At 43.7% G+C, this 14,948-nt stretch overlaps 1 pseudogene; it reads right to left on the bottom strand.

Moving 5' to 3' along the window:
• Nucleotides 1-14,948, bottom strand: part of LOC106567315 (immunoglobulin-like and fibronectin type III domain-containing protein 1) — a 64,883-nt pseudogene that overhangs the window by 16,256 nt on the left and 33,679 nt on the right.

Genomic DNA, 14,948 nt, shown 5'->3' with positions numbered 1-14,948 from the left:
TTGACCCTACTCTGTATGAACTTGCAATGGTAAGTTAAATGTAGCTTACCTTCCTGTGGCCTTTCTACAGCTCACGTCCTATTAGTTCCACACAGACTGTATTTGATGGCTTGGGTATTTCCTCGCTGCCTTCAATGTTTTGCTTGGTAGTACATCTGTGGGGAAATGGGTTTGATTTCTCTGCCAGCCAGCAACCAGACACAGTGACTCTGATACTCTGATCAAGAGGAGGCTCTCCTTGTATTTAGGCAGACTGTTCCTCAAAGAGGGAGGGTGGTCTGGGAATGGGGGGCTATATGCTGAAATAGGTGGTGGAGTGAGAGGGAGTCAGTGGTACCAACAGATAGAAAAACTCATCGCTGACTACACCACATAATGACAGGTGACAGTCCAGCCATCTTTCCTGAAACTTGATTGATGTGGTGGTCTCCATTTAAAACTGTGTAGCCATTAGGTTGGTATTTTAATCTTGTCACACATACATTGTCCATAGCAATCAGAGATTAGATGTCTTATTCACTAGCTCCCTTAATTCTGTACAGGAAATGGGATCGTTTCAAATGCAGTATAAGTACATTAAATTAACAGAATTAGTTTGCAATGCTTATATGCCTCCATTGAACTAGTATTACTGCTAAAAAGCATTTCAAAGAAACTGTTAGTTATTTCATGAAGGTGAAAAGACAGACACCATATGCTTCCCATTTGGCTGGACAAACACAATGCAGGTTTGTATTGACCTTACATGGCTGACCTGTCATAGCTCTAATGCTCATCAGCTGTGATGACTTCAGTCATTTGTTCCTTTCATCATGCTTAACGTGTTATGTAACATGTGTTGCATAATCAAGGGTACCTTATTTTTATTGTTGCATATACTGTTCTCTTCCTGGTAATGCTCCAAGACTTTCCTCTAATAAACAGTGTACAAAACCTTAGGAACACCTTCCTAATAGAGTTGAATACCCCTTTGCCCTCAGAACAGCCTCAATTCATCAGGGCATGGACTCTACATGGTATTGAATGCATTCCACAGAGATGCTGGCCCATGTTGACTCCAATGCTTCCCACAGATGTCAAGTTGGCTGGGTGTCCTTTGGGTGGTGGACCATTCTTGATACACACGGGAAACTGTTGAGCTTGAAAAACCCAGCAGCTTTACAGTTGTTGACGCATTCAAACAGGTGCGCCTGGCACCGACTACCATACCCAATTCAAAAGGCATTAAATATTTTGTTTTGCCCATTCACCCTCAATGGCACACATACACAATCCATGTCTCAAAAATGATTCTTTAACTTGTCTCCTCCCCTGGATGTAACAAGTAATCAGTAAGAGATCATAGCTTTCACCTGGTCAGTCCATGTCATGAAGAGCAGGTGTTCCTAATGTTTTGTACACTCAGTGTACATTAACTTCTTGAAAGGATACTGATAACAAAGAAGTCAGGAGACTAAGCATGAAAACCGCACCCATGATGTTAGTGTCAAACAGCCTAGTCAAAACCATCTCATCATCTGTCTGACAGACTGTAGGAACAACTACAAAAACATTTCCAATGGCAGAGTGTAATGCCTGTTTTTACTCTGGCCTCTCCATGGTAAGTTGTGTGTTTCCGATATCTCAGATCTTAATCCCTTACACAGAGCGACTTTATGTAATCACTGCTGCTTTGACAGTCTGGTCATGATCCAAAGGTATCATGACACTAGGCGAGACCCAGATGCAGATGGTTGGAGTCTTACAATATTTATTAATCCAATAGGGTAAGGCAGGAGAATAGTCGTGGATGGGCAAAAGGGTCAAAAATGTACTGAAGGGCAGGCAGAATCAAGGTCAGGGCAGGCAGGATGATCAGGCAGGCGGAAAAGTAGTCCAGAGTCAAGCAGGGGTCAAAACCGGGAAGACTATTAAACAGAGAATAGTAAAAGGAGTATGGGAAAAACACGCTGGTTGACTTGACTAACATACAAGACAAACTGGCACAGAGACAGGAAACACAGGGATAAATAAGCAACACCTATACGGGTGGAGACAATCACAGGGACAGGTGAAATCGATCAGGACGTGACAGTACTATGGGTGACTTCCCCTATAGAGTGGCCGTCCAGTGCCCTAGCATCCATGGGGACAGAAGGGCTGAGAGGGAATACCAAGCTCCGAAGCAATAGTGGCATCCATAAAACGACGACAATGCAGTGAGTCTGGGCAGCCATTTGATAGGCTGTTCAGGAGTTTATGGCTTGGGGGTAGAAGCTGTTAACCTGTTGGGGCTAGGGGGCAGTATTTGCACGGCCGGATAAAAAACATATAGAAAACACTAAAGTTTCTAAAACTGTTTGAATGGGTATAACAGAACTCATATGGCAGGCCAAAACCTGAGAAGATTCCATACAGGAAGTGCCCTGTCTGACAATTTGTTCTTCTTCTGTGGCATCAAAAATACAGCATCTCTGCTGTAACGTGACATTTTCTAAGGCTTCCATTGGCTCTCAGAAGGCGCCTGTGGAAGTGGAATGACGTCTCTGCAGTCTCTGGGCGAAAAACAGCAGGAGTTTTTGTGAGTGGTCAGGCAGGGAACAATGACACTGGAGATGCGCGTCCACGAGAGGACTCCATGTTTTTCTTTCAGTCTTTGAATGAATACAACGTCGCCCAGTTGGAATATTATTGCTATTTTATGAGAAAAATCGCATAAAAATTGATTTTAAACAGCGTTTCACATGCTTCGAAGTACGGTAATGGAATATTTTGAATTTTTTGGTCACGAAATGCGCTCGCGCGTCACCCTTCGGATAGTGACCTGAACGCACGAACAAAATGGAGCTATTTAAATATAACTATGGATTATTTTGAACCAAAACAACATTTGTTGTTGAAGTAGAAGTCCTGGGAGTGCATTCTGACCAAGAACAGCAAAGGTAATCCAATTTTTCTTACAGTAAATCTGAGTTTGGTGAGGGCCAAACTTGGTTGGTGTCAAATTAGCTAGCCGTGATGGCCCGGGCTATCTACTTAGAATATTGCAAAATGTGCTTTCGCCGAAAAGCTATTTTAAAATCTGACACCGCGATTGCATAAAGGAGTTCTGTATCTATAATTCTTAAAATAATTATGTATTCTGTGAACGTTAATCGTGAGTAATTTAGTAAATTCACCGGAAGTTTACGGTGGGAATGCTAGTTCTGAACATCACATGCTATGTAAAAAGCTGGTTTTTGATATAAATATGAACTTGATTGAACAAAACATGCATGTATTGTATAACATAATGTCCTAGGAGTGTCATCTGATGAAGATCAAAGGTTAGTGCTGCATTTAGCTGTGGTTTTTGTGACATATGCTTGCTTTGAAAATGGCTGTGTGATTATTTTTGGCAGGGTACTCTCCTGACATAATGTAACGTTTTGCTTTCGCTGTAAAGCCTTTTGGAAATCGGACAATGTGGTTAGATTAACGAGAGTCTTGTCTTTAAAAATGGTGTAAAATAGTCATATGTTTGAGAAATTGAAGTTATAGCATTTATGAGGTATTTGTATTTCGCGCCACGCGATTCCACTGGCTGTTGACTAGGTGGGACGCTTGCATCCCACCTTGCCCAGGGAGGTTAAGAAGCCTTTTGGACCTAGACATGGCACTCTGGTACCGCTTGCCGTGCGGTAGTAGAGAGAATAGTCTATAAGGGAAAGGGGGATACCTAGTCAGTTGTCCAACAATGTATTCAACTGAAATGTGTTCCGCATTCACCCTAACCCCTCTGAATCAGAGAGGTGTGGGGGGCTGCCTTAATAGACATCTTCAGCGCCCAGGGAACAGTGGGTTAACTGCCTTGCTCAGGGGCAGAACGACAGATTTTTACTTTTTCAGCTGGAGGATTCAATCCAGCAACTTTCCGGTTACTGGCCCAACGCTCTAACCACTAGGCTACCTGCTGCCACTTTTTGGCAAAATTACAGTATACCCACTTCTCTAGGCACCACTACTGCACTGCATAGGGCCGATGGAAAGACAGCAGTCCATAAACTTGTACATAATAAGCCAGTAGGTCCCAATCATAAGAATACAAAAACACAAAACTGTGAAGGACCTCGGCTTTACTCTGGAGGGGGTATATCAGCTTTAAATATTGCAGATTGATAGCAGCCACAATCAATGTAATTGTCAGCATCATTTACAAACCCGCATGTATTTGACATTTTTTTTCTTCCCTTTATTATTTTCCACTAACCTTACTACCCTTTCCCTAATTGGAGTAAACTACTGGACAACACTTAGGCATCTACTTCCAGCTTACACAGTACATACTGTATACAGTTTACGGACACTATATATTTTACATTAGTTATCTTATTTTTAGTCCCACCCTTCAGCTCTCCTCACCCCCTCCCATTTCTGAACACCATCCAGTTTTGATTTCTATTTGCCATGTTTTTCAACTGTGCTGTTTCACAAAAGTTCTAAACCTTTCTATTCTCGTAGTTTCCAAAGAATGTAAATAAAGATTTATTTTTGCTAAGAATATTATTATATAATTGATCGATTGACTATGAATTTTCAAATCACCCAGAAGTATCATGACCCAGATGCAGACACAGGATGCAGATGGTACAGTTCTCAGATTTATTGTAAACACGGGGCAGGCATAAGGGAAGGTTGAGGACAGGCAGGGGTTCGTGATCAGGTCAAAGTCAGGCAGGCTCGGGGTCAGGGCAGACAGAATAGTCAGAACTGGGAAAACTTGAGAAAAAGGAAGACGTTCTCCAGGAGACGCTGGAGGACCTGCCGGACATGGAAGACGTGCTTTTGAGCTGACCGGGAATAGTTGAGGATGTCGTCGAGGTAGACAAACAAATAGGTTCAACATGTCTCGGAGCACATCATTGACCAGGGCCTGGAACACTGCGGGAGCGTTGGTCAGCCCACTCATCCCTTTCCCGTATCCAAACCAGATGGTAGGCATTCCAAAGATCCAACTTGGAGAAGATGGTTGCCCCCTGAAGAGGCTTGAAAGCTGAGGAGATGAGTGGTCCCCCGGTAACATTTTTTAACTGTAATGTCTGGGTTTTTAACAGGCAGGTAGCTAAGAAATGTCCCATAGCTCCACAATATAGACAGTTCTGGGTGTTACTGAGCCCTGCCCAGTTGCATGGGCTCCAAAGGAGGCGAGTCGGCAGCACTCGGTGATTCCCGAGAGAACATGGGTGACATCAGGTTCACTCAAACATGTAGCTTTCGGGGGTTTCCGGAATTCCTCTGAGGCGAGCTGGGAATCGAGGGTGAGCGAGGGCGACAGGACACAGATTCCCTCTCCCTCCTACATTCTCGTTGCAGCCCATCGATCCGGATGGTCAAGGCTATGAGGGAGTCAAGGTTCATGGGTAGCTCCCGGGCTGCGAGCTCATCTTTGATCACCTCCGATAATCCGTGAAGGAACATGTCAAACAATGCTCCGGGTTCCAGGCACTATCAGCCACCAACGTGCAAAAATCCACTGCGTAGTCTGCCACACTACAGGAGTCTTGACCTAGCTGGAGCAGCCTCTCTCCCGGACAATGGAGAATCAAACACCTTCAGTAGTTCCGCAACAAACCCATCCAGACTGAGGCAGACAGCAGACTGTCGCTGCCACACCGCCTTAGCCCATGTGAATGCCCTCCCGGACATCAGCATTATGAGGTCCGCTATCTTCAAGTGGTCCGATGGGAACGAAGGCTGCAGCTCGAAGATGAGAGCACTGGGAGAGAAAGGTCCGGCAGGTTCCAGAATCTCCAGCGTAGTGCTCCGGAGGTGGTAAGCGGGGTTCTCGGGACACTGGGGTAGGCTGGGAAGAAACGCCGCTGGTGGCGGGGTTGCTGAGAGTCTGGGGGATTACTGGTGTTGCCAGCTGCCTAGTAGGGAATCCACAGAATTGGTCCAGCAATGTATCGAACGCCTGGTCTTGGCATTCTGCCAGGGTCTGGAGTCCCTCCATAAGGCATTGCAGTAACTCCTCTTGTCTTCCAATGGTGGCTCCTTGCTGGGAGACTGCATTGTGGAGCTGGTCTGAGTCTGCTGGGTCAGTCATGGCCAGTTCGAACTATCACGACTCAGGATATGACCCAGATGCAGACACAGGAGCCAGATAGTACAGTTCTCAGATGATTTATTGTAAACACGGGGCAGGCAAATGGCAGGTCGAGGACAGGCAGGGGTTCGTGATCAGGTAAGAGTCAGGCAGGTACAGGACAGCAGGCAGGCTCAGGGTCAGGGCAGGCAGAATAATCAGTACCGAGGAAACTAAGAAACAGAACTTGAGAAAAAGGAAGACGGGAAAGCGTGCTGGTAAGACAAGACGAACCGGCAACAGACAAACAGAACATAGGTATAAATACACCAGGGATAATGGGCGACACCTGGAGGGGGGTGGAAACAAGCACAAAGACAGGTGAAACAGATCAGGGTGTGACAAGCAGTGCAATTTGCTGAGTTAGATCCAGGTACATGTAGCAATTCTTCAGCCATTCCTGAACCTGCGACCAAAAACAACCTATATATGGACAGGACCAAAACAAATGATCTAATAATTCTGTCTCTTTGCAGCAAAATCTGCAGAGCTGGTATGGTTGTATCCCCCATATTATATAACATTCTATTGGTTGCAAGAATTTTGCAAAATAATTGAAATGTAAAAACTAAGTTTTGAACCCTGTGTCGTTTTGTGCCATAGAATTGATACATCAAACATTTCTTCAACTATTTTGCAATCTGTATGGCACAGCTGTCCATTTTTTGGTCCTTAAATGAAACTGGTATACTTTTTTTATCACAATTTTCTTTAACCAATTTTGGTCTTTAATGCAGGGCCGACAGAATCTCCTTACTTTCTTCCACTTGCCTCTTCCATTTTTGCGGTGGTAATGATGCAATTAGATTGTTATAATTGTGGATAGAGCAGACACTTCCATACATTTTTGTTAGCTGCATGTGTGACAACTCCACCAGTCCTATGTATGATATCATTTACAAAGATTATACCGTTAAAAAAAAAAAATTCTGTTGTAATATTTGTTCTGTATTTTCTGGTGGATTAAACTGAAATTGCAACCAACTTTCTATGGCTTGTTTTAAAAATCGCGATATTTTGAAGATTTCATTTTAAAATAACCGAAGTGAGATGTTGTGATCTGAATAAAGGGAAAAAGGCCAATCTTGAACACATGACGAGCCATTCTTACTAATCTGCTAGAAGACCAGTTCGGATTTCAGTATATGACTGAAGCCTTCAGTGAGATGTCTAGTGCTTTAATATTTGATCATTTCTGCCCTCAATTCATATTCATTATATAAATAGGCCTGTTTAATATTGTCTGGCTTGCCGTTCCAAATAAAATGGAAATGTTTGCTCATATCATTTAAAAAACAAGTCGTCAGTTGTAGGCAGGGCCTTAAGCAAATAAAAAAACTGGGACATGACTAAAGAGTTAATCAGGGTGATTTTGCCACAAATAGACATATTTTCCTTTCCATGGTAGCAAGATCTTATCCATTTTTGAAAATGTTTTATTAAAATGTATTGTAGTGATTTCTTTTGACGAACATATAAAAACATTTCATTGGTAGCTTTTTTCTGTCTTCGTAACATTGCAAAAATCAATAACTTTCTGTCCAGAAATTATGCAGAAATATTAAACTGCAATGTTCTACTCTCCAGCAACCCGGATAAGGCACTACATAAACTTTAGCTAGTGCTAAATTAAGCTGCTAGAATCTTGACTAGAATAAAAATTTTTTATCATATAATAAACAAAATAAAAAGTTTATTACAAAAACAGGTGTAGGCAAACGACAGGTCAAGGACAGGCAGAGGTCGGTAATCCAGAGCAGAGTCCAAAAGGTACAGAACAGGCAGGGGTCAGTAATCGAGGGCAGTGTCACAAGGTACAGAACGGCAGGCAGGCTCAGGTCAGGCAGAATTGTCAAAACAGGGACTAGAGAGAAAAACAGGAGTACGGGGAAAAACGCTGTTAGGCTTGACGAGACAAGCTGGCAACAGACAAATGCACAGAGGATAATGGGGGAAAAAATGGGCGACACCTGGATGAGGGTGGAGACAAGCACAAGACAGGTGAAACAGAGCAAATCAAATTATATTGGTCACATACAGATGGTTAGCAGATGTTAATGCGAGTGTAGCGAAATGCTTGTGCTTCTAGTTCCGACCGTGCATTAATATCTAACAAGTAATCTAACAATTACCTTACACTTGTGTGTATAAAGGAATGAATAAGAATATGGACATATAAATATATGGATGAGTGATGGCTGTGCGACATAGGCAAGATGCAGTAGATGGTATAGAGTACAGTATATACATATGAGATGAGTAATGTAGGGAATGTAAACATAATACAAAGTGGCATTGTTTAACCTGTTATGGATAGGGGGCAGTATTTTCACGGCCGGATAAAAAACGTACCCGATTTAATCTGGTTATTATCCAAAACAAGGGATCTCTGCTGTTACGTGACACTTCCTACGGCTCCCATAGGCTCTCAGAAGGCGGCAAAAAGCTGAATCGTGGCTTTGCAGGCCCTGGCTGAAAAACATTAGCGCGTTTGGATAGTGGTCGGTCAGAGTACTATGAGACTGAGGCGCGTGCACGAGGCGACCCCATGTTTTTATTCTTTCGTCTTTGAACGTAAACAACGACTCCCGGTCGGAATATTATCGCTTTTTTACGAGAAAAATAGCATAAAAATTGATTTTAAACAGCGGTTGACATGCTTCGAAGTACGGTAATGGAATATTTCGAATTTGTTTGTCACGAAACGCGTCGGGCGCGTAACCCTTCGTCACCCTTGGATAGTGTCTTGAACGCACGAACAAAACGCCGCTATTTGGATATAACTATGGATTATTTTGAACCAAACCAACATTTGTTATTGAAGTAGAAGTCCTGGGAGTGCATTCTGACGAAGAACAGGAAAGGTAATCAAACTTTTCTAATAGTAAATCGGAGTTTGGTGAGGGTCAAAGTTGGTGGCTGTCAAAATAGCTAGCCTGTGATGGCGTGCTATCTACTCAGAATATTGCAAAATGTGCTTTCACCGAAAAGCTATTTTAAAATCGGACATAGCGAGTGCATAAAGGAGTTCTGTATCTATAATTCTTAAAATAATTGTTATGTTTTTTGTGAACGTTTATCGTGAGTAATTTAGTAAATTCACCGGAAGTGTTCGGTGGGAATGCTAGTTCTGAACGTCACATGCTAATGTAAAAAGCTGTTTTTTGATATAAATATGAACTTGATTGAACAAAACATGCATGTATTGTATAACATAATGTCCTAGGCGTGTCATCTGATGAAGATCATCAAAGGTTAGTGCTGCATTTAGCTGTGGTTTTGTTTTTTGTGACATTATATGCTAGCTAGAAAAATGGGTGTCTGATTATTTCTGGCTGGGTACTCTGCTGACATAATCTAATGTATTGCTTTCGCTGTAAAGCCTTTTTGAAATCGGACAGTGTGGTTAGATAAAGGAGAGTCTTGTCTTTAAAATGGTGTAAATTAGTCATATGTTTGAAAAATGGAATTTTTTGTATTTTTGAGGAATTTGTAATTCACGCCACGCCTATCATTGGATATTGGAGCAGGTGTTCCGCTAGCAGAATGTCTAGATGTAGGAGGTTAAAGTGACTAGTGATACATTTATTACATCCAATTTAATAGTGGCTAGAGATTTGAGTCAGTATGTTGGCAGCAGCCACTCAATTTTAATGATGGCTGTTTAACAGTCTGATGGCCTTGAGATTGAAAAACAGCTTCTGTCTCGGTCCCAGCTTTGATGCACCTGTACTGACCTTGCCTTCTGGATGATAGCGGGGTGAACAGGCAGTGGCTCGGGTGGTTGTAGTCCTTGATGATCTTTTTTGCCTTCCTGTGACATCGTGTGGTGTAGCTGTCCTGGAATTTGCCCCCGGTGATGCGTTGTGCCGACCTCACTACCCTCTGGAGAGCCTTATGGTTGTGGGCGGAGCAGTTGCCGTACCAGGCGGTGATACAGCCCGACAGGATGCTCTCGATTGGGCATCTGTAAAAGTTTGTGAGTGTTTTTGGTGACAAGCCAAATTTCTTCAGCCTCCTGACGTTGAAGAGGCGCTGTTGCACCTTCACCACGCTGTCTGTGTGGGTGGACCATTTTGTCCGTGATGTGTACGCCGAGGAACTTAACTTTCCACCTTCTCCACTACTGTCCCGTCAATGTGGATGGGGGGGGGGGGGGGGGGGGGGGGGTTGCTCCCTCTGCCGTTTCCTGAAGTCCACAATCATCTCCTTTGTTTTGTTGACGTTGAGTGCGAGGTTATTTTCCTCACACCACACTCCGAGGGCCCTCACCTCCTCCTTGTAGGCCGTCTCGTCGTTGTTGGTAATCAAGCCTACCACTAATGTCGTCTGCAAACTTGATGATTGAGTTGGAGGCGTGCATGTCCACACAGTCATGGATGAACAGGGAGTACAGGAGAGGACTGAGAATGCACTCGTGGGGCCCCAGTGTTGAGGATCAGCGGGGTGGAGATGATTCCTACCCTCACCGCCTGGGGGCAGCCCGTCAGAAAGTCCAGGACCCAGTTGCACAGGGCAAGGTCGAGACCCAGGGTCTATGGTGTTAATTAAATGCTGAGCTGTAATCGAGGAACAGCATTCTTACATAGGTATTCCTCTTGTCCAGATGGGTTAGGGCAGTGTGCAGTGTGATGGTGATTGCGTCGTCTGTGGACCTATTGGGGCGGTAAGCAAATTGGAGTGGGTCTAGGGTGGAGGTGATATGATCCTTGACTAGTCTCTCAAAGCACTTCATGATGACGGAAGCTCAGTTACCTTAGCTTTCTTGGGAACAGGAACAATGGTGGCCCTCTTGAAGCATGTGGGAACAGCAGACTGGGATAGGGATTGATTGAATATGTCTGTAAACACACCAGCCAGCTGGTCTGCGCATGCTCTAAGGATGCGGCTAGGGATGCCGTCTGGGCTGGCAGCCATGCGAGAGCCCGCAGGTTTTGGTAGCGGGCCGTGTCAGTGGCACTGTATTGTCATCAAAGCGGGCAAATTAGTTGTTTAATTTGTCTGGGAGCAAGATGTTGGTGTCCGCCACGGGGCTGGTTTTCTTTTTGTAATCCGTGATTGTGGGTAGACCCTGCCACATACGTCTTTTGTCAGCCGTTGAATTGTGACTCTACTTTGTTTCTATACTGACGCTTAGCTTGTTAAACCTCTAGGGTAGGTGGGACGAAATCATCCCGCATTATTCAACAGCCAGTGACACAGAGCGCCAAATTTAAAACCACAAAATGTCATAGTCCTATGTTTGAGAACTTTTAATTATTTTACACCATTTGAAAGATAAGACTCTCGTTAATCTAACCCCACTGTCCGATTTCCAAAAGGCTTTACAGCGAAAGCAAAACATTAGATTATGTTAGGAGAGTACATAGAAATAACCACAGCCATTTTTCAAGCAAGCATATGTCACAAAAACCAAAAACACAGCTAAAATGCAGCACTAACCTTTGATGATCTTCATCAGATGACACTCCTCGGACATTATGTTATACAATACATGCATGTTCAATCAAGTTCATATTTATATAAAAAAAACTGCTTTTTACATTAGCATGTGATGTTCAGAACTAGCATACCCACCGCAAACTTCCGGTGAATTTACTAAATTACTCACGATTAACATTCACAAAATACATAATTATTTTAAGAATTATAGATACAGAACTCCTTTATGCAATCGCGGTGTCAGATTTTAAAATAGCTTTTCGGCGAAAGCACATTTTGCAATATTCTGAGTACATAGCCCGGCCATCACGGCTAGCTAATTTGACACCCACCAAGTTTGGCCCTCACCAAACTCAGATTTACTATAAGAAAAATTGGATTACCTTTGCTGTTCTTGGTCAGAATGCACTCCCAGGACTTCCACTTCAACAACAAATGTTGTTTTGGTTCCAAATAATCCATAGTTATATTCAAATAGCTCCGTTTTGTTGGTGCGTTCAGGTCACTATCCGAAGGGTGACGCGCGAGCGCATTTCGTGACAGAATTAAAAATATTCCATTACTGTACTTAGAAACATGTCAAACGCTGTTTAAAATCAAATTTATGCTATTTCTCGTAAAATAGCGATAATATTCCAACCGGGTGACGTTGTATTTATTCAAAGGCTGAAATAAAAAAATGGAGTAGTCTCGTGAACGCTCATCTCCAGTGTCACTGTTCCCAGCCTGACCACTCTCAAATTCTCCTGCTGTTCTTCGCCCAGAGACTGCAGACACCCCATTCCACTTTCTGGCGCCTTCTGAGAGCCAATGGAAGCCTTAGAAAATGTCACGTTACAGCACAGATGCTGTATTTTTGATAGAGATGCAACAGAAGGACAACAAATTGTCAGACAGGGGACTTCCTGTATGGAATCTTCTCAGGTTTTAGCCTGCCATATGAGTTCTGTTATACTCAGACACCATTCAAACAGTTTTAGAAACTTTACAGTGTTTTCTATCCAAATCTACTAATTATATGCATATTCTAGTTTCTGGGCAGGAGTAGTAACCAGATTAAATCGGGTACGTTTTTTATCCGGCCGTGAAAATACTGTCTCCTATCCCAAACAGGTTAAACTGCCTTGCAGAGGGAATAGCTACACTGTTTGCATTCGGTCATGTTTCCGGTCGCCTTGTCATGATTAAAAGCAGTGGCTTGTGCTTTCAGTTTGATGCGAATGCTGCATCAATCATTTATATTACATTTTAGTCATTTAGCAGATGCTCTTATCCCGAGCGACTTACATTGCATACATTTTTTTTCCCCGTACTGGTCCCCCATGGGAATCAAACCCACATCCCTGGCGTTGCAAACACTATGCTCTACCAACTGAGCCACACGGGACCATGAACAGCACAGTTTCTGCTTGGGGAAGGTTTTAATAGTCACAGTGGGTACAACATCACCAATGCACTTGCTAATAAACTCACTCACCGAATCAGCGTATACATCAATGTTGTTGTCTGATGCTATCCGGAACATATCCCAGTCCCCGTGATCGAAGCAATCTTGAAGCGTGGAATCCGATTGGTCGGACCAGCATTGAACAGACCTGAGCACGGGCATTTCCTGTTTCAGTTTCTCTCTATAGGCTGAGAGCAACAAAATGGAGTTGTGGTCAGATTTGCCGAAAGGAGGGCGAGCTTTGTATGCATCGCGGAAGTTAGAGTAGCAATGATCCAGAATGCTGCCAGCCCGGGTAGTGCATTCGATATGATCAAATTTAGGGAACTTGTTTTCAGATTAGCTTTGTTAAAATCCCCAGCTACAATAAATGCAGCCTCAGGATATGGTTTCCAGTTTACATAGTTCCCAATGAAGTTCTTTCAGGGCCATCTAGGCGTCTTCTTGGGGGGGAGAGATATACACGGCTGTGATAAGAGAATTCTCTTGGTAGATAATGCGGTTGGCATTTGATTGTAAGGAATTCTAGGTCGGGTGAACAAAAGGACTTGAGTTCCTGTATGTTGTTATGATCAAACCACGACTCATTAATCATGAGGCATACACCCCTGTCCTTCTTAGAGAGATGTTTGTTTCTGTCGGCGCGATGTGTGAAGAAACCGGGTGGCTGTACCGACTCTGATAACATATCCCGAGTGAGCCATGTTTCCATGAAACACAGAATGTTAGAATCTCTGATGTCTCTCTGGAAGGCAACCCTCGCTCGAATTTCATCTACCTTGTTGTCAAGAGACTGGACATTGGTGAGTAGTATACTCCGGAGCGGTGAGCGATGTGCCCGTCAATGGAGCCTGACCAGAAGACCGCTCCATCTGCCCCTTCTTTGGGTCGCCTACTGGAATCCGATCCATTGTCCTGGGTGGTGGTCCAAGCAGAGGATTCGCTTTGGGAAAGTCGTATTCCTGGTCGTAATGTTGGTAAGTTGACTCTTATATCCAATAGTTCTTCCCGGCTGTATGTAATAAGACTTAAGATTCTGCGGTAACAATGTAAGAAATACATTAAAAAAATTAACAAAATACTGCATAGTTTCCTAACGCGAAGTGAGGCGACCATCTGTCAGCGCCATCATACCAGGAGCGTGTGACACTAGGGCTGATTAAGGTTTTACTGTTACCCTACAAAGCATTAGATGGAATTGCTACTACCCATCTCTTAGGTTTGTTCTTGCCATACGCTACGTCACAAGACGCAAGCCATCTTCTTGTTCTTAGAATTTCGAAGGAAACAGCTGGAGGCTTTCTCCTATAGAGCTCCATTTTTATGTAATGGTCTGCCGATCAATGTGAGAAAAGCAGACTCGGTCTCAACCTTTAAGTCTTTACTGAAGACTCATCTCTTCAGTACACCCTATGATTGCGTAGTCTGGCCAAGGGGTGCTAAGATGAATGGCAAGGCACTGGAGTGACGAACCAGCCTTGCTGTCTCTGCCTGGCTGGCTCCTCTTTCCACTGGGATTTTCTGCCTCTGATCCTATTATGTGGATTGAGTCACTAGGTTGCTCACGCTCTCCAATGCCGTCCCTAGGAGGGGTGCATCATGTCATGCCATGCTTTTTTGATATACCCCCCCCCCCCCCCACGTCTCAGTCCCCAGTATCTATGCTGTAATAGTCTGTGTGCCAGGGTCAGTCTGTCCTTTCTGGTGTAATTCTACTGTCTTATCCAGGGTCATGAGGGATCTTAGGTTTGCTCCAGTACACGACCAAAAGTATGTGGAGACCTGCTTGTCCAACATCTCATTCCAAAATCATGGGCATTAATATGGAGTTGGTCCCCCATATGCTGCTGTAACAGCCTTCACTCTTCTGGGAAGGCTTTCCACTAGATGTTGGAATGTTGCTGCAGGGACTTACCTTCATTCAACCACAAGAGCATTAGTGAGGTCGGGCACTAA

Source organism: Salmo salar, chromosome 13 (genome assembly GCF_965601325.2).
Source record: "Salmo salar chromosome 13, fSalSal1, whole genome shotgun sequence".
NCBI classification, from domain to species: Eukaryota; Metazoa; Chordata; class Actinopteri; order Salmoniformes; family Salmonidae; genus Salmo; species Salmo salar.
Note: the sequence above shows the minus strand (reverse complement) of the source record. Positions and strands in the feature narration are given on the sequence as shown.